Below are 21174 nucleotides of genomic sequence, written 5' to 3' on the forward strand. Positions count from 1 at the left end.
CTAGAACTATATTTCATATTATTCTCTAAGGGTAAGTTTATAAATAAACTAACAAATAATGCTCTAAGATGTACACATTTTCCAAGACACACATTTCGCTGGTTTAAATAAATTGCAATATGACCAGGTATTATAGTACATTATAGTATAATATTAGGTCTTAAGGCAGGCCATATCTATGTATAATTTACCAATAGCAGTTGTGCTTTTTGCAAAAGCTTCTAGAAATAATATAGTATAGATTTCCATTATAATAGAGGATTGTTTATAATTTATAGTACGTTATAGTATATTAGGTCTTAAGGCAGGCCATATCAATGTATAATTTACCAATAGCAGTTGTGCTTTTTGCAAAAGCTTCTAGAAATAATATAGTATAGATTTCCATTGTAATAGATGATTGTTTATAATTTATAGTACATTATAGTATAATATTAGGTCTTAAGGCAGGCCATATCAATGTATAATTTACCAATAGCAGTTGTGGTTTTTACAATAGCCTCTAGAATTAATATAGTATAGATTTCCATTGTAATAGAGGATTGTTTATAGCTTATTAATGGTATTATTAATATTATTGATAATATAGGAGGGGTTATCTCCCCTTAACGGACCTTTATTCAATGAGGAACTTATTTAACAAGTTATTTAAGGACAAATTTGAATATGGACTGGACGTAGAGACGATGTTTTGGTATTTACCTTTTGTTCTTAATTCTTTGTTCTAAATTTTTTTTCCCTGAAGACATGTAAGGCAAATTATATGTTTGACTTAAATTTGACAGTCAAATATAGCCTTATACAGAAATATTGACATGGGAAAAAATTTCAATAATAATGGATATTAGCGTCAAAACTCTCTTTTAAATTTAAAACTTTGGATATATAACCAAGGAGAACGATCCTTAAGGAGTCTACTTTAGACTTTTTGCGGTGAAATCTCTTGCTATATTGGTAATGATTACATGTTTTTCTATGAAAAACTATATATATACACACACACACATATATATATATATATGTTGTTTCGTTTAACGTCCGCTTTCCATGCTAGCATGGGTTATATATATATATATATATATATATATATATATATACATATATACATACATATATATATATATATATTCATATATATATATACCATTTTGAGCGTGGCCGTTGCCAGTACCGCCTGACTGGCTCCTGTAGGATTTTCGAGCGAGATCGTTGCCAGTGCCCCTGGACTGGCTTGTGCGGGTGGCACATAAAAGACACCATTTCGAGCGTGGCCGTTTTCGTGCGGGTGACACGTAAAAGCACCCACTACACTCTCTGAGTGGTTGGCGTTAGGAAGGGCATCCAGCTGTAGAAACTCTGCCAAATCAGACTGGAGCCTGGTGTTGCCATCCGGTTTCACCAGTCCTCAGTCAAATCGTCCAACCCATGCTAGCATGGAAAGCGGACGTTAAACGATGATGATGATGATGATATACATATATATATACACACACACTTCTACGCCTGAGGATCAAAGACTTGAAGTTTTTTGTGTTGCAAGACAGTGTGTGAGAGAAAATCGTGATGTCGTGGGAGAGAAATGTGTTTGCATGGATGATGGTACGCTTGCTCTAAATGAGGCAGCAAAGAAAGAGGTTTGGAGACGCCACTATGAAAGGTTGCTCAATAAAGAGAATGAATGGGAGAAAGAGAGTTTGCCGAATGTCGACCTAATTGACAGTACCTTGGTAGATAAAGCAATTATGAGTATGAAGACAGGGAAAGCCCCAGGCCCATCAGGAATCACTGCAGAGATGCTCAAAATATCTGGCAGTGTCAGTTATAGCCTAGTCACCCATATTGTTAAGCAGGTGATACACAAATGAGTCATACCCAATGACTGGTGTAGCAGCACCATAGTCAACTGTTACAAAGGTAAAAGTGACGCCTTAGATACAAATAATTACAGAGGTATCAAGTTGTTGGATCAGGTAATGAAAGCGAGTCAGCTAAGATGAGATGCACTTTGGGTTCGTGCCAGGAAAAGCACCACTGATGCTATATTTCTGGTAAGACAGCTGCAGGAGAAATACCTAGCCAAGGATAAACCTCTGTACCTGGCTTTTGTTGACATGGAGAAAGCCTTTGACAGGGTCCCCCAATCCCTTATCTGGTGGTCAATGAGGAAACTAGGGATAGAAGAATGGTTAGTGAGAGCTGTGCAAGCCATGTACAGAGACGCTGTCAGTAAGGTGAAGGTTGGCAATGAGTACAGTGAAGAATTCTGGGTAGAAGTAGGGGTCCACCAAGGTTCTGTCCTCAGTCCCCTCCTATTTATCATAGTCCTCCAGGCGATAAAAGAGGAATTCTAGACAGGATGCCCCTGGGAACTCCTCTATGTTGATGACCTTGCACTAATTGCTGAATCACTATCAGAACTAGAGGATAAGTTTCAGGTGTGCAAGCAGGGACTAGAATCGAAGAGCCTTAGGGTCAACTTAGCTAAAACCAAAGTTCTAATAAGTAGGAAGGTAGACAAAACACAGACCCCTTCAGGTAGATGGCCCTGCTCGATCTGTAGAAAAGGTGTAGGTAGAAACTCCATAAGATGTACCAGTGCAAGCTATGGGCACATAAGAGGTGCAGCAATATCAAAGGTAGGTTAACTAGGAAGTTAGTTTTTGTATGTAGCAGATGTTCAAGTGCAATAAACACTGAAAATATGCAGAAATCAACTTCTGTCTCATTCCAGGAAGAAAAACTAGAGATAGCTTCTATCTGGGTGACCAAGTTAGTAGGGGGGGGGCACTGAAAGTGTAGCTGCTAGAATAAGAATAGCCTAGGCAAAGTTCAGAGAGCTCTTACCTCTGCTGGCAACAAAGGGCCTCTCGCTCAGAGTAAAAGGCAGACTGTATGACGCATATGTACGAACAGCCATGCTACATGGCAGTGAAACATGGGCCTTGACTGCTGAGGATATGCGTAAGCTCGCAAGAAATGAAGCTAGTGTGAGTAATGTCAGTGTGCATACCCGACAGAGTGTAAGTATCTTGAGAGAAAAGTTGAACCTAAGAAGCATCAGTTGTAGTGTGCAAGAGAGACAATTGCGCTGGTATGGACATGTGGCGAGAATGGATGAGGATAGCTGTGTGAAAAAGTGCCACACCCTAGCGGTTGAGGGAACCCGTGGAAGAGGCAGGCCCAGGAAGACCTGGGATGAGGTGGTGAAGCACGACCTCCGAACTTTTGACCTCATCGAGGCAATGACTTCTGACTGAGACCTTTGGAAATATGCTGTACGTAAGAAGACCCGGCAAGCCAAGTGAGACCAAAATCCAAGGCTTCTACCAGGGATAGACCAAAATCCAAGGCCTCTGCCAGGGATGTAGCCAGCCCACTTATGCGCAACATTCCTTCTTTGGACACTAAACTCCGCTTGCGAAGACCTGTTGAGGCAAGTGAAATCGAAATCGAACTAAATTTGTAGACTGGCACTCATGCCAACGTCTTCATTGAACACTAAGAGCACCGTCCGAGCGTGATCATTGCCAGAGCACCAGCTGTCTGGCTTTCGTGCCGGTGGCACTTAAAAGCACCCACTACACTCTCTGAGTGGTTGGCGTTAGGAAGGGCATCCAGCTGTAGAAACTCTGCCAAATTAGATTGGAGCCTGGTGTAGCCATCTGGTTCACCAGTCCTCAGTCAAATCGTCCAACCCATGCTAGCGTGGAGAGCGGACGTTAAACGATGATGATGATATATATATATATATATATATATATATATATATATATATATGTATATATATATACATATATATATATGCGAGTAAAAATAAATACAAAAAAGGTGGATTTTTTTGTATGATTGTGTATAGAGGAATATATTATTTTGCTTAAAAGAGTTCCAACACTGTCTGTTTTTTGTGTTTTATTTATATTCCTGCAGAAGTAATGTGGGGTATAGAATATGGAATATACAATATATAATATGAAATACAATATACAATATAAAATAAAATAAAATAAAAATTGATGGCACCATGAAAGAAAGTATTGAATGTAGATGAAATATTGAGTGTTCAATATAAAGGATCAAATATATAAATATAAATATATATATATATAAAGGCGACTCGAGTTTCAGGGCTATTTCCCTTCGTCATGGCCGGTATGACAGACTTTAACAGACTGTAATAAGTTGGCTGGTTTTCTGTCTTTTATACCAATTCCTTTGGAAGGCAGCAGTAGGTGTTTGGCTATTTTTAGAATTGATGTTAAATCTATTTTTAGACATGATGATATTTTAATTTATTGTTTTGTGTGGGTTGTAGGGATAAGATTTTTAAACCCCAGTAGGTGTTTGGCTGTTCTTAGAAATGATGCCAAATCTATTTATAGAAATGATGATATCTGAGAGATTTTTTGTGTTTTGGTTACAGGGATAAGATTTTTAAACCCCAAGTAAGATGGATTTAATCATTGTTTGTTAAGAGTGGGTTTGAATTTCTTAATAAAGTCCTTTTCTTTGCATTTTCTTTCAATTTCATTCCGGTTGTAAAGTTTATGGAATGGAAATATAATAAAAGTTTGATGACCACATGTTGCTAGATGGTTACTCAGTGGTATTTGGCGGACTTCTGGGTTTTTAATCTGTTGTCGATGTACCCGTGAGCGTTCCGATAGTGCATTACCTGTCTGGCCAACGTACAATTCTTCACAATTAGGGCATTTGATGCAGTAGATTAGATTTCTACTTTTGCAGTTCATGTTCGCATTGGTGAATATTTTCCCTGTTTTTGTGTTCATATATGGGCCGGTATGGATTGATCGGCATGTGCCGCATCGGCTATCATTGCATTTGGATACAGTGAATGTTTGATTTTTGTTGCTGAGGTCAAACCTTGCTTTGTTAATAGTTTTTTCAAGTTTTTAGGTTGTCTCTTACTGAGAGTTATATTTTGATCTGTAATGATATTTCTCAATTCCTTACTTTGTGCAAGGATCGGTAAGTTCGCTTTGGCGATATTAAAGATGTTCTGGTGGCATGGATTTTGTGTCACTATAAATGGAATGATCTTTTCCTGTTTGTCTTTTCTTTGCGGTGTCCTCAGTTGTTGTATGGGTATTTTCGAAGCCCGCTGAATACCATTTTCTATGAGTCGTGATGGGTATTTTTGCTTCACCAGAAATTCTTTCAGTTCCATCAGGCGTTGATTTCTGGTCTCTATATCCTCTACAATAGTACATATATATATATATATATATATATATATATATATATATATATACATACACATATACATATATATATGTATACCTATACCTAGGAGAGTATTGTAGTTCGATTGAAGCATTATGTATTGTTTGTAAACAATAGTAATAAATAGTAATAATGTGTTTTGAATGTGACAATAGTGCCGTTCATTACATTATTACTATACATATATATATACATGTATATATATATATATGTACACACACATATATATACATACATATCCATATATATATATATATATATATATATATATGTACACACACATATATATACATACATATCCATATATATATATATATATATATATATATATATATATATATATATATATATATATATATATATATACATATATATATATATGTATATATATATATATATATATATACATATATATACATGTTTATTTGTTTACTAAAAGGACAATAATAACAATATACAAACACGTGGCTCATGTGCGGGCGACACATGATATCTTTCGTGCGAGATTGTTGCCGGTGCCCCTGGACTGGCTCTTGTGCGGGGACACATGAAATCTTTTGAGCGGGATCGTTTGCCAGTGACCCGGACTGGCTCATGTGCAGGCGACACATGAAATCTGTCGAGCGGTAGTGTTGCCAGTGCCCCTGGGCTGGCTCATGTGCGGGCGACACATGAGGTTTTTCGAGCGAGATCGTTGCCGGTGCCCCTGGATTGGCTCATGTACGGGTGACACATGAAATATTTCGAGCGGGATCGTTGCCAGTGCCCCTGGACTGGCTTATGTGCGGGCGACACATGATATCTTTCGAGCGAGATCGTTGCCAGTGCCCCTGGACTGGCTCTTGTGCGGGTGACACCTGAAATCTTTCGAGCAGGATCGTTGCCAGTGCCTCTGGACTGGCTCATGTGCGGGCGACACATATCTTTCGAGCGAGATCGTTGCCAGTGCCCCTGGACTGGCTCTTGTGCGAGTGACACATGAAATGTTTCGAGTGAGATCGTTGCCAGTGTCCCCTGACTGGCTCATGTGCGGGTGACACATGATATCTTTCGTGCGAGATCGTTGCCAGTGCCCCTGGACTGGCTCTTGTGCGGGTGACACATGAGGTTTTTCGAGCGAGATCGTTGCCGGTGCCCCTGTACTGGCTCATGTACGGGTGACACATGAAATATTTCGAGCGGGATCGTTGCCAGTGCCCCTGGACTGGCTCTTGTGCGAGTGACACATGAAATGTTTCGAGCGGGATCGTTTGCCAGTGTCACCGGACTGGCTCATGTGCGGGCGACACATGAAATCTTTCGAGCGGGATCATTGCCAGTGTCCCCGGACTGGCTCATGTGCGGGTGACACATGATATCTTTCGTGCGAGATCGTTGCCGGTGCCCCTGGACTGGCTCATGTGCGGGCGACACATGAAATCTTTCGAGCGAGATTGTTGCCAGTGCCCCTGGACTGGCTTTTGTGCGGGTGACACATGAAATGTTTTGAGCGGGACGGGATCATTGCCAGTGCCCCTGGACTGGCTCATGTGAGGGCGACACATGAAATCTTTCCGAGCGGGATCGTTGCCGGCGCCCCTGGGCTGGCTCTTGTGCGGGCGACACATGAAGTTTTTCGAGCGAGATCGTTGCCAGTGCCCCTGGACTGGCTCTTGTGCTGGTGACACATGAAATTTCTTCGAGCGAGATCGTTGCCGGTGCCCCTGAACTGGCTCTTGTGTGGGATTTTTGGGCAAGATTTGTTGCTGGTGCCCCTGGACTGGCTCTTGTGCGGGTGACACATGAGGTTTCTAGCGCGAGATGAGCGTGGCTGTTGCCGGTGCCGCTTGACTGGCCTTCGTGCGGCTGACACGTAAAAGCACCCACTACACTCTCTGAGTGGTTGGCGTTAGGAAGGGCATCCAGCTGTGGAAACACTGCCAAATCAGATTGGGGCCTGGTGTAGCCATTTGGTTTCACCAGTCCTCAGTCAAATCGACCAACCAATGCTAGCATGGAAAGCGGATGTTAAACGACGACGACGATATATATGTGCTGTGCGTGAGAAGACCCGGCAAGCCAAGTGAGATCGTTGCCAGGGCCCCTGGACTGGCTCTTGTGCGGGTGGCACATAAGATGCACCATTTTGAGCGTGACCGTTGCCAGTGCCGCCTGACTGGCCTTCGTAGGGTTTTCGAGCGAGACCGTTGCCAGTGCCCCAGGACTGGCTTTTGTGCAGGTGGCACATAAAAGACACCATTTCGAGCGTGGCCGTTGCCAGTACCGCCTGACTGGCCTTCGTGCGGGTGACACGTAAAAGCACCCACTACACTCTCTGAGTGGTTGGCGTTAGGAAGGGCATCCAGCTGTAGAAACTCTGCCAAATTAGATTGGAGCCTGGTGTTGCCATCCGGTTTCACCAGTCCTCAGTCAAATCGTCCAACCCATGCTAGCATGGAAGGCGGACGTTAAACGACGACGACGACGACGATGTGATATCAGTAATTATAAAAATGACATATAGTGACAGAAAATGGGAATATATCTTAGAAGTGTGACGAAAGAACTCTGGCCAAAATAGGATTAATGTAATGTAATGTAATATAAACTGAAGCAAATTAACACCAAATATACAGTGCGTGTATTTTTATTGGCTAAACTGGCAATATGACCATCCCCAAGTACAACAACATGTATAGATACATATACATATATGTACATACATATATATGTGCCCACGGCATATTTAAGGACTTTCAAGCGAGATCGTTGCCAGTGCCCCTGGACTGGCTCTTGTGCGGGTGACACATAAAATACACCATTTTGAGCGTGGCCGTTGCCAGTACCGCCTGACTGGCCTTCGTGCCGGTGGCACGTAAAAGCACCCTCTACACTCTCTGAGTGGTTGGCGTTAGGAAGGGCATCCAGCTGTAGAAACTCTGCCAAATCAGATTGGAACCTGGTGTAGCCATCTGGTTTCACCAGTCCTCAGTCAAATCTTCCAACAATGCTAGCATGGAAAGCAGACATTAAACGACGATGATGATGATGGTGATATATATATATATATGCGTGTGTGTGTGTGTGTGTATGTATATATACATATATAATCCACTCAGAGTGTTATTGCTTATATATATATATGTATATATATATGCATATGAGACCAAAGTGTACATACGCCGCTACATATATATATATATATATATATTTATATATATATATATATATATATAAATATATATAAAATACAAAATGAGACAAGAACGCATGTCACCTCTGGACTGAAACAGCTCTAAGATATATTCCCATTTTCTGTCACTATATGTCATTTTTATAATTACTGATATCACATGTGTTTGTATATTGTTATTATTGTCCTTTTAGTAAACAAATAAACATGTAAATTGATATAATACAATGTCTTCAAATTGATGAATACCACTTATTAATCCCCTCCATTTACTACATATGTGGAAAATTGATGCGTGTTTGTTTGTGGTGTTGTTAGCTATCTCATCCAACATAGTCCTATTGATTTTGATGAAACTTGACACGTGAGTGGAACTCATGTCTAGAAACCTCGTGACATACCTAGATTGTTGAATAAAATCAATACGGTCCCTGGAAGGGACCTATATATCAACCTTATATAACTATTTTCTTTTAAACACCCAAGGGAAATAACCCATAGTACCTGTACAATATTTGTTTTTAAACACTCAAGGGAAATAACCCATTTCATTGTTTATGTTCAATTACTTTGAATATTGATTTTTTTTGTGTCCTATTTCTAATTTTTGCAGACAATATCACTTTCATACTTTATTGACACCATTAGCCCGTGGTAAGCCCCCCCCCCTCCACCAGTACCGGAAGTCTTTTTAGATCATCTTCCGCGAACACTGCCTGTGACCTTATACCCCACCCCTCTTATCGACCTTATAGCGCATAAAGATTGGGTGGTATATTAAGGTTGTAGGTATTGTTTTTGTCTATGAACTCTGCCAAATGCAAGCTTTCTTTTCAGGTTCACGACACTGCTTACCCCCATCCCAGGGTCACACGGGCCCACTCCTCCCACACTGTCAGGTAGGTCTGGTGAGATTGTTGAGATGCTTGAACGGCGACGCGTAGATCTGTGCTGCATCCAAGAAGTAAGATGGAGAGGAGGTTCTGCGAGGTTCCTCACAGGCAAAGAACACAGGTACAAGTTTTTCTGGCCAGGGAACACTGACGGAGTCGGGGGCGTAGGAATACTTCTAGCAGAGAAATGGGTTGATAAGGTAATCGAGGTAGTTAGAGTATGTGACAGAGTACTTAAGATTAGACTAGTGCTTCATCATAGGCTAGCTACTGTCATCTCAGCCTATGCCCCTCAACCGGGGCTCCCGGATGGGCTGAAAGACCAATTCTATGACACCCTCTTGCAAACTACCTCGTCGACAAGAGACAGAGACCTTCTCTTTGTGGCTGGTGACTTCAATGGTCATGTTGGACGTCGTGCTGGAGGCTTCCATGGCATACATGGAGGCTATGGCTTCGGTTCCCGCAATGAGGAGGGAACCAGACTGCTGGAGTTCTGTGATGCAACCGATCTTATGGTTTGCAATACCAACTTCAGGAAACCTGCCTGTCACCTAGTCACCTACCAATCCGGCAGACACTCTAGCCAAATCGACTACATCCTCGCCAGAACTAGAGAAAGAGGGAGGCTTATAAATGCCAAAACCCTCCCTGGCGAAGAATGTACACCCCAACACAGATTAGTAGTTAGCGACTTCGAGATCAAGGCAATATGGGTGCCCAGAAGTAGACCGGCCTGGGGGAGAAGGGTATGGAAACTTAAAGACCCTGCAAATGGGCAGAGATTTAGAGACAAGTTACTTGAAGCATTTGACGAAATAGAAGGGGATATAGCATCATACAACGTGGAAGACAATTGGAGATTTCTGCGGGACAACCTGTTGAGAGCCACAGACCAGATCTGTGGCTGGTGTAAAGTCCCCTCTCGCCCCAGAGTAATGTGGTGGTGGAACAAGGATGTAGACGGGGCTATTAGACAAAAGAAACAGGCTTGGAAGGACTGGAAGAACGGTGGTAGCAGGGAATTGTACCAATCTGCCAGAAGGGAAGCTAGGCGACAGGTTTATTTAGCCAGAGGGGAAGCAGATAAGAAAAGATTTGCCAATGTTCTGCGCCGTGAGGACCAAAGACTCAAGGTATTTCGTGTTGCAAGACAGTGTAGGAGAGAGAATAGTGATGTTGTAGGAGAGAAATGTGTTCGCATGGATGATGGTACGCTTGCACTAAATGAGGCTGCAAAGAAAGAGGTCTGGAGATGCCACTACGATAGATTGCTTAATAAAGAGAATGAATGGGAGAAAGAGAGCCTGCCGTATGTCGACCCAACAGAGGGACCAGCTATCCAAGTTGACAGTACCAGGGTAGATAAAGCAATTAAGAGTATGAAGACAGGGAAAGCCCCAGGCCCATCAGGAATCACTGCAGAGATGCTCAAAATATCTGGAAGTGTTGGCTACAGCCTAGTCACCCATATTACGAACCAGGTGATACACGAAGGAGTCATACCCAATGACTGGTGTAGCAGCACCATAGTAAACTGCTACAAAGGTAAAGGTGACGCTTTAGACACTAATAATTACAGAGGCATCAAGCTGTTAGATCAGGTTATGAAAGTTACGGAGAGGGTCATAGCCCAACTAATTAGGGAGCAAATCAATTTAGATGAGATGCAGTTTGGGTTCGTGCCAGGTAAAAGCACCACTGATGCCATATTTCTAGTGAGACAGCTGCAAGAGAAATATCTAGCCAAGGATAAACCTTTGTACCTGGCCTTCATTGACATGGAGAAAGCCTTTGACAGGGTCCCCCGATCCCTTATCTGGTGGTCAATGAGGAAACTTGGGATAGAAGAATGGTTAGTGAGAGCTGTGCGAGCCATGTACAGAGATGCTGTCAGTAAGGTGAAGGTTGGAAATGAGTACAGTAATGAATTCCGGGTAGAGGTAGGGGTCCACCAAGATTCCGTCCTCAGCCCCCTCCTATTTATCATAGTCCTCCAGGCGATCACAGAGGAATTCAAGACAGGTTGCCCCTGGGAGCTCCTCTATGCTGATGACCTTGCACTAATTGCGCAGTCACTATCAGAACTAGAGGAGAAGTTTAAGGTGTGGAAGCAAGGACTAGAATCGAAGGGCCTTAGAGTCAACCTAGCAAAAACCAAAATCCTAATAAGTAGGAAGGTAGATAAAACACAAACCCCTTCAGGTAGATGGCCCTGCTCAGTATGCAGTAAAGGAGTAGGTAGTAACTCTATAAGACGTACCCGGTGCAAGCTACGGACACATAAGAGGTGCAGCAATATCAAAGGCAGATTAACTACAAAGTTAGTCTTTGTATGTGGCAGATGTTCAGGTGCAATAAACACTGTAAACAAACAGGAAACAACTTCTGTCTCATTCCATAGAGGTAGTTGATAGCTTCCGCTATCTGGGTGACCAAGTTAGTAGTGGGGGTGGGTGCGCTGAAAGTGTAACTGCTAGAATAAGAATAGCCTGGGCAAAGTTTAGAGAGCTCTTACCTCTGCTGGCGACAAAGGGACTCTCACTCAGGGTAAAAGGCAGACTGTATGATGCATGTGTACGAACAGCCATGCTACATGGCAGTGAAACATGGGCTGTGACTGCTGAGGACATGCGTAAGCTCGCAAGGAATGAAGCCAGTATGCTCCGCTGGATGTGTAATGTAAATGTGCATACCCGTCAGAGTGTAAGTATCTTGAGAGAAAAGCTGAACATAAGAAGCGTCAGTAGTGGTGTGCAAGAGAGACGATTGCGCTGGTTTGGACATGTGGTGAGAATGAATGAGGATAGCTGCGTGAAAAAGTGCCACTCCCTAACAACTGAGGGAACCCGTGAAAGAGGTAGGCCCAGGAAGACCTGGGCTGAGGTGGTGAGGCAAGACCTTCAAACATTGGGCCTCACCGAGGCGATGACTACTGACCGAGACCTTTGGAAATGTGCTGTGCATGAGAAGACCCGGCAAGCCAAGTGAGATCGTTGCCAGTGCCCCTGAACTGGCTCTTGTGCGGGTGGCACATAAGATGTACCATCCTGAGCGTGACCATTGCCAGTACAGCCTGACTGGCCTTGTAGGGTTTTCGAGCGAGATCGTTGCCAGTGCCCCTGGACTGGCTCTTGTGTGGGTGGCACATAAGACACCATTTCGAGCGTGGCCGTTTTCGTGCGGGTGACACGTAAAAGCACCCACTACACTCTCTGAGTGGTTGGCGTTAGGAAGGGCATCCAGCTGTAGAAACTCTGCCAAATTAGATTGGAGCCTGGTGTAGCCATCCGGTTGCACCAGTCGTCAGTCAAATCGTCCAACCCATGCTAGCATGGAAAGCGGACGTTAAACGATGATGATGATGATGATTTGACACGTGAGTAGAACTTATGTTTGGAAACCTCATGACATACTTAGATTGTTGAAAAAATCGATAACAGGGCCCTTCCAATGGATCCTTCTATCTACTACATATTACTAATATGTTATTTACGCCCAAGGGAAATAAAACATACCACCTGCAGATTTTAGCGAAGTGATCAATATTTGATTATCACGATCAGTCAACATAATTCTGCATTTCACTACTCACAGTTTTGAACTGCTAAACATTATTATTGCACTTCCCTAATTTGAATCTTAAACATTAAAGGTCTAGAATTGAAGGACCTTAGGGTTAACCTAGCCAAAACCAAAGTCTTAGTAAGTAGGAAGGCTGTCAAATCACAACCCCTTTAAGGTAGATGGCCCTGCTCAATCTGTAGAAAAGACGTGGGTGGATACTCCATATGATGTACCCAGTGTAAACTTTGGACACATAAAAGGTGCAGCGGTATCAAAGGAAGGTTAACTGGGAAAATAGTCTTTGTGTGGCAGATGCACTGGGACAATAAACACTGAAGATGTACAAAACAGATTCCATCACATGCCAGAGGAAGAAACTAGAAGTATTTAATACCTTCTGCTATCTAGGCGACCAAGTCTGTAGTGGGGGTGGTTGCTCTGAGAGTGTAGCGACTAGAGTAAGAGAAGCCTCGGCAAAGCTCAGGGAGCTCCTACCTCTGCTGGCAACTAAGGGCCTCTCGCTCAGAGGGAAAGGTAGACTGTATGATGTATGTGTGCGAACTGCCATGCTACGCGGCAGTGAAACATGGGCCATGAATGCTGAGGACATGTATGTTTGAAAGAAATGAAGCTAGTATCATCTGCTGGATGTGTAATGTCAGTGTGCATACACAACAGAGCGTAAATACCCTGAGAGAAAAGTTGGGCATAGGTAGCATCAAATGTGGTGTGCAAGAGAGGCGACTGCGCTGCTATAGCCACATGTTATGTATGAAGACAGCTGTGTGAGGAAGTACCACTCCCTAACTGTAGAAGGAACCTGTGGAAGGGGTAGACCCAGGAAGACATGGGATGATGTGGTGAAGTACAACCTTCGAACATTGGACCTCACAGAGGCAATAACAGGAGACAGGGACCATTGGAGATATGCTGTGATTGAGAAGACCCAGCAACGAAAGTGAGATCGTAGCCACGCATTTCCAACCCTGTTAAGAATACTCCTGATGCGTCGGGCGATATGATATGCATGAGACGATCTGTTGAGTCAAGTTAAACCAATATCGTAGCTGGGGCCGGTACCCACTGACCAGCTCCCGTTGCGGTGGCACATAAAAAGCACCATCCAAACATGGTTGATGCCAAGTCTGCCTGACTGGCACTTGTGCTGGTGGAACGTAAAAAGCACCAACCAATCGTGACTGATGCCGGCACATAAAAAGCACCATCCGAACGTGGTTATTGCCAGGCCCACCTTATTGGCTCCTGTGCTGGTGGCACGTAAAAAGCACCCACTACACTCTCAGAGTGGTTGGCGTTGGGAAGGGCATCTAGCTGTAGAAACTCTGCCAGACCAGATTGGAGCCTGGTGCAGCCACTGGCTCTCCAGACCTCAGTCAAACTATCCAACCCATGCCAATTTGGAAAATGGACATTAATCAATGATGATGATGATATACATACATACATATACATATATATATGGTGTGTTGTAGAATTTATGGAAAGAAATCCCATAAAACTCAACAATTTTGGATAAAAATGCAGAAAAGAAGGTGTGAACACCTTTTCTTCTCCATTTTTATCAAAATTGTTCAGTTTTATGGGATTTCTTTCCATAAATTCACAGCACACCACATACAAGTATTATTTTCATATTCGCAATTTTACGCCAGTAAGCTACCAGCAAAATATGAAGAATCTATATTAGAAATCATTTTTTTTTGGGGAAACCTCCAAATTAAAGGACAAATCTAATTCAACATTTTTACACACATACACACATATATATACAGAGAGAGAGAGACAGACAGGGAGTGCAAAAGTAGGCATACAGTAAGTATCACATCAATGTTATAATACTTAATTCATTAAAATTATTAGCACATTATATTAATTATAGTGATATTTTCAGTGACATTAACCATAACAATACATTTATCATAATTATAACACTTTTGTCACAAGTTTTAATTTTTTTTTATAAAAATGTGTTTTGCACATGCTTTGTCTTCATAACTGTATACTCACTTTTGCACTACCCTGTTTATTTATATATATATATATACAGGGGTGGGGAAGTAAAAGGAAACAAAGAAAATGCACATTAAGTATAAAAGTAATGGCTATTTTTATAAAAATAAAGGCGCAGGAGTGACTGTGTGGTAAGTAGCTTGCTTACCAACCACATGGTTCCGGGTTCAGTCCCACTGCGTGGCACCTTGGGCAAGTGCCTTCTACTACTTCTACTATAGCCTCAGGCCGACCAAAGCCTTGTGAGTGGATTTGGTAGACGGAAACTGAAAGAAGCCCGTCGTATATATGTATATATATATGTGTGTGTGTGTGTGTGTGTGTGTGTGTGTGTGTGTGTGTGTGTGTATGTATGTTTGTGTGTCTGTGTTTGTCCCCCCCCAACATCGCTTGACAACCGATGCTGGTGTGTTTACGTCCCCGTAACTTAGCGGTTCGGCAAAAGAGTCCGATAGAATAAGTACTAGCCTTACAAATAAGTCCTAGAGTCGATTTGCTCGACTAAAGGCAGTGCTCTAACATGGCCACAGTCAAATGACTGAAACAAGTAAAAGAGTAAAGAGTAATATATAGAAATAAATGATTTGGGGTGGAATTAAGAAGTATAAAAATCATAATTATGAGTCATTATAGAAAGTCAGTCATACCAGTTTCATCAGAGCTGATCACTGACTTTGAATCAACACCAATTTACAAACGGTGTTGGGTCTAATAGTACCTGAGTGAAAAGATTGCATGCAAGGGTGGTAAGCAGTTCTGAAAGTGATGCATTTAAGGTAGATATGATTACTAGAATATGAATGGTATATGGGATGTATGAGGATTAGTGGGATTATTGGTGTTAGTAAGGTTAGTATTAAAGAAAGTTTCCTCTTTATATAATCTTTGTTGCACTGAGGTATTCTGGGAACATTGAAAAGAAGGGAAAAATTAGGAAGTTTGGTTTAAGTTTCCTAGCACATCTATCAATATGCTCACTGACCTGTATCTGTCTATATTGTGGGAAGCAGATTTGTTCTTTGTGAAGTGTTATTCTTCGTCTGAAAGACACTTCTGTTTGGCCTATATAGTGGTTTCCACAACCTAAGCAGGTAATAACAGGTTAGGTTTTCAGAGGCACAAGTGAAATTTGATTTTATCTTAAATCTTTCACCTTATTTTAAGTGAAATTCTGTACCCTCCAAAAGGTGGGGACATGTGCCAGTTAGGCTGCCTGCATTTTTCCACTTTTGGTTCCATTGTTAAAGGATATAGTCTCGCACCAGTTAATATTTTTTTCAATGATTTCAGTTGCATTTTGCTTCAATAATTTTGTGTGAGCCTAAAATTTCATTCAGTGTTCTATTTCCAGTGAGAATGAGTAGATTTTGGATGATGATGTTGAATGCCTCATTGTTTCTTGGGTTGTGTGTGGAGATGTATAGGAGTTCTTTTAAATCTGGTGTGGTATTTCGGTTAACTTGCCTTAGTGTTTGTATGTCTATTTCCTTTGCTTTTTTAATCCCATCATCTATTAATTATGTTGGGTAATGTCTCCTGATTAGTGTTGATTTAAGTTCACAGGGTCTTAGTTCACAAGTATTGGTATCTGAAACTATGGTACAGATTCTTTTCACTAGATTATAAGGTATATTAATGTTTATGTGTTTGGGGTGGCATGAGTTGAATAATAGGTATTGTTTTGAATCTGTGGGTTTATAATAGCTGTCTGTTTTGATGTGGTTATTGACAATTTTAATTAGGATGTCAAGAAAGGGAAGTTGTTTATTACTGTATTCCATGGTGAATAATATGTTGCTATTGATATTGTTGAGCATTATTTTGAAATCAAGGAGTTTGTCCATGCTATCCTCTTTTGTCCAAGCAATCAATTTTTGCAGTTCTCCTTTAAATAACAATGAAATGAGGTGCCATATTTTTGTTGTGATAATTGGTATATCTTAAGTTCTAGATAACCCATTACAAGGTTCACAGTCACTGGAGCTCAAGTTCCCATTGCAATTCTACATTTTTATCAATAGTAAACTATATCGAACATGAAATAGTTGTTCTGGAGGATAAATTTCAGTCCTGTGATTATGAAATTGTGGTTGATGCATCCTGAGATCTCTTCTAGGTATTTTTCTAGCCAGAAGGTGATTGGTTTTATATCATAATTGTGTGGGATATTGGTGTACAAGTTCACCACTTTGAATGATACTAATAGGGTTCCTTCATTTATTGCTTTCGAGAGGTGGTTAAGCATGTCTAAATCAGCCCTGATAAAGCTTTTAACATATTTTCAAAATGGTTTGAGTAAGTTGTCAAGGAAATTGCTCAAACAGTGAGTTTCACAAGCTGGGCCAGCAATGATGGGTTTTAGTTTGAGGTCGGGGTGGGGGCATTAATGCATAGGCTTAATAAATCCTAGCAAACTTTACTAACACTTATTCTCCTTACTTTAAATACATGTAAAGGGCCTCACTAAAAAAAAATTGTTTATCTATCCAATTTTAAATACAAACCAAGTCTCTTCTATGGCTTACCCAAAATACACAAAAATACACATATTAATAGATACGCCCACGGATATACAAGGGTGAAGTCCCATTTTGGAAGTATGTTAAAGTTTTTATTATTTTGGAACGAAGAACACGCTGAACTTGTATTTTGTTGGGATTAATCCAATGAGTTGACAGCAAGGTAATTAATTACTTCTATCAGAATCGTTTACCTTTCAAGCGACAAAACAAAACCGACGTATACGACAGGTATGTAAAATATATTTCTGTGCACTTTTTTCTCTATTCATTCAGATAAGCTGTAGAAATCGTTGCGCGCGCGCACACAAAAACACGAAAATTCTCCAGACAATTAGCTATTATTTTTAGCATGTCGAGTTTTGTGGTGGGGGATTCACATGCCATGATACTTTTGCTGTTACACTATAAATCTACGCATGTAGGAACGGACAAAACAGTCATTCATTTTCACTTTTAGACAGCGAGATGAGGCGGCAAGGGGGATGTGGATCAGTTTTTCATAAAAAATTTGAAATTAAAATTTGTGTTGTTTTTCCCCATGTTCTTATTCTCCGTATTTTCCACGAACTTTGAAAAAATAATTCGAAAAATTTTTTTAATTGGGGGGGGGGGGGTTAAAAATTTTGAAAACGTAATTTTTCACATATTCGGAGTCTCCGTCATCGAAAACATAGAAATCCAGTGAAAAAAAATCGGATAGGTCAGTTTCGGGGGTGGGTGACTGTGCACCAAGTCCGCCAATTAAACAGTAACACTATATCGGGACAGAATCAGTATCGGAAATAGCTCGACTCGATAGGAAATCGGCTACCACCACATACGTATGCGTGTGTGTATAGGTACTATTGTATTCCACGATATCCAGTCAAGCAGAATACTATTTATTGAATGTTATTGTTTCTTTTTCTTTCACTTTCTTTCACTAATCTCTTCCTTTCTCTTTCTGTGTTTGCTGTTACTGTTCCTTAGTCCTATCAACAATGACTGGCTGCACAAGCATCAGCAACAAAAAGAACCTAATCACACTTCAAATGACATCCTATTGTATAAAAAAATGAACATAATAGGTGCTACAATAAACAATGAAACCAATAATAATGAGAAATATATAAGAATAACTTGGCTATCTTGAATGACCGAAATTAATTAACAAATAGTTAAAAGTGGGACAAGGGGACAGGCTAAAAGTGAATTATTATTAGAGAGAATGTAATTTATAGATTACATGCTTCGTTTCTTAAAAACCATCGTCTAGTTAATTTGATTACAGAAGGACATGTCCTCATAAAAAGAAACAGTAAAACACATGAAAGTATTGCAAATTAACGACTATTTCGTAAAAATATTGTTTGAAAGTTTGCAGAAGACAAATTTATGAATGGAAATCTATGTCCCGACAAGAGTTTAATCATTTACTTATTCATTTCGGTCGTTCAGAATAGCCAAGAAAATTTTGCATAGTCCTCATTATTGTCGGTTTCATTTTTGTTGTCGCACTGGTGTTTCAGAAGAAAAAAGACTGCTGGGTAACGTGGTCGTATATATGTTTACATAATAATGACTTGTATATACACAAGCTACGTGGCTCGTAACCCTGTTAGAAGCATCAGCAAATCTTATCACAAAATGAAGTCTTTAAACTGAAAGGACACATTAGAGAAATCAGTGAAAAAGAATATTATTGAAATACTATTGTAAAAAAAACAATACAGGCTGTTTTAAAGTTACAATTTAACGATAATATATCAAACACAAACCGACCGTAGATGTTCCATTTACCTTCGGATCGCCATATTTGTACCTTGTTGGAATGATCAAGCAAAGCCGGCGTTGTATTTTTAGCCGTAGTTTTGTTGTAAATTTCTCTCTCACTTTATGTGTGTGTATGTATGCCTGTGTGTATATACATGTATATATGTGTGTGTGTGTGTGTGTGTATTTATATATATATATATATATATATATATATATATAATTATCATTTATAGTATGCATATATATTATATATATATATATATATATATATATATATATATATATATATATATATATATATATATATATATATATATATATATATATATGAACATATGCATATATATATATATAAATATATATATGTACATATGCATATATATATATATATATATATATATATATATATATATATATATATATATATATATATATATATATATATATATAAAGAGAGAGCGAGAGAGAGAATTAGGTGTGGTGTACAGAGATTGAATATCGAGAAAAATGTCGTCAGAATTCTGGAATTCATTATTATTAACACTTTCGTTCCTTTCTCGAACATCTCAAATAAAATTTTGTGAACAGCTTGTTCATCATCATCATCATCATCGTTTAACGTCCGCTTTCCATGCTAGCATGGGTTGGACGATTTGACTGAGGACTGGTGAAACCAGATGGCTACACCAGGCTCCAATCTAATTTGGCAGAGTTTCTACAGCTGGATGCCCTTCCTAATGCCAACCACTCCGAGAGTGTAGTGGGTGCTTTTATGTGCCACCGGCACGAAGGCCAGTCAGGCGGTACTGGCAACGGCCACGCTCAAAATGGTGTATTTTACGTGCCACCCGCACAAGAGCCAGTGCAGCAGCACTGGCAACGATCTTGTTCGAAAGTCCTTACACATGCCACAGGCACAAGTGCCAGAAAGGCGACGCTGGACACAGGTGCCATCACGATTTCGCTTGCCCCAACAGGTCTTTGCAAGACGAGTTTCGTGTCCAATGAAGGAGATGACGTTGGCATGGGTACCAGTCATCGAATTTAGTTCGATTTTGATTTCACTTGCCTCAACAGGTTTTTGTAAGCGGAGTTTAGTGTCCAATGAAGGAAAGGTACGCATAAGTGGGCTGGCTACACCCCTGGCAGAGGCCTTGCATTTAGGTCTCACTTGGCCTGCCGGGTCTTCTCAGGCACAGCATATTTCCAAAGGTCTCGGTCAGAAGTCATCGCCTCGGTGAGGCCCAATTTTCGAAGGTCTTGCCTAACCACCTCATCCCAGGTCTTCCTGGGCCTACCTCTTCCACAGGTTCCCTCAACTGCTAGGGTGTGGCACTTTTTCACACAGCTATCCTCATCCATTCTCGCCACATGACCATACCAACGCAATCGTCTCTCTTTCACACCACAACTGATGCTTCTTAGGTTCAACTTTTCTCTCAAGGTACTTACACTCTGTCTAGTATGCACACTGACATTACACATCCATCGGAGCATACTGGCTTCATTCCTTGCGAGCCTACGCATGTCTTCAGCAATCACGGCCCATGTTTCACTGCCATGAAGCATGGCTGTTTGTACACATGCGTCATACAATCTGCCTTTTACTCTGAGAGAGAGACCCTTTGCCACCAGCAGAGGTAAGAGCTCTCTGAACTTTGCCCAGGCTATCCTTATTCTAGCAGCTACACTTTCAGCGCACCCTCCCCCACTAATAACTTGGTCACCCAGATAGCGGAAGCTATCAACCACTTCTAGTTTTTCTCCCTGGAATGTGTCAGAAGTTGTTTTCATTTATATAAAATATGTTTTTGGGGTGTTTTGTATAGAAGGGAACATTGTTTTTGTTTTTTGGGGGTGAAGTTCCATGACAATGGAGATAGATAGATAGATAGATAGATAGATAGATAGATAGATAGATAGATAGATAGTCAGACAGATAGATAGGTAGAGAGGGAGAGAGAGAATCCATCCCCCTTCCTATTCACCAGGT

The 21174-nt window shown here is 40.8% G+C and overlaps 1 protein-coding gene across 1 annotated transcript in view; it reads right to left on the bottom strand.

Annotated features, from left to right (window-relative positions):
• LOC106871767 (vacuolar protein sorting-associated protein 54) overlaps window positions 1-19310 on the bottom strand; it is a 484461-nt gene extending 465151 nt beyond the window's left edge. Inside the window, exon 1 of the mRNA XM_089359786.1 lies at window positions 19188-19310. The gene's annotated coding sequence lies outside the window, so the exon portion shown is untranslated. The remainder of the gene's footprint in view (window positions 1-19187) is intronic.
• Window positions 19311-21174: the final 1864 nt, after the last annotated feature.

This window comes from Octopus bimaculoides, chromosome 11 (genome assembly GCF_046866305.1).
Source record: "Octopus bimaculoides isolate indiv1 chromosome 11, ASM4686630v1, whole genome shotgun sequence".
NCBI classification, from domain to species: Eukaryota; Metazoa; Mollusca; class Cephalopoda; order Octopoda; family Octopodidae; genus Octopus; species Octopus bimaculoides.